The following is a 295-nucleotide window of genomic DNA, read 5'->3' as shown; positions in this document are numbered from 1 at the left end:
GGAACCCACAGGGTAGAAAACCGCTGCTCTAACCCCTGTGTTGCCCAAGGCTGGCTCTCCTGAGTTTCACTTCCCGACCGGCCAAGGAAGAAACAGCAAGGTCACTGCCCAGGGTTCACAAGAGGAACTCCCCCTTTTCCTTCTGCGAAGGTGCCTGGGTGACGCGCAGGCTGTAATGTCGGGTTTCCGGGAAGGCTTTGAGAGGCGCCGCTAGAGGGCGCCCCGAGAGAGCCCCGCGAAGCACCTCACCGCTCCCGCCCTCGCCCCCGCCCGCGCCCGCCGGGTTCACACGGAA

This window comes from Ursus maritimus (genome assembly GCF_017311325.1).
Source record: "Ursus maritimus isolate PB19 chromosome X unlocalized genomic scaffold, ASM1731132v1 scaffold_X1, whole genome shotgun sequence".
In the NCBI taxonomy this organism is placed as follows: domain Eukaryota; kingdom Metazoa; phylum Chordata; class Mammalia; order Carnivora; family Ursidae; genus Ursus; species Ursus maritimus.
The sequence above is the reverse complement of the archived record's forward strand: the minus strand, read 5'-3'. Positions refer to the sequence as shown.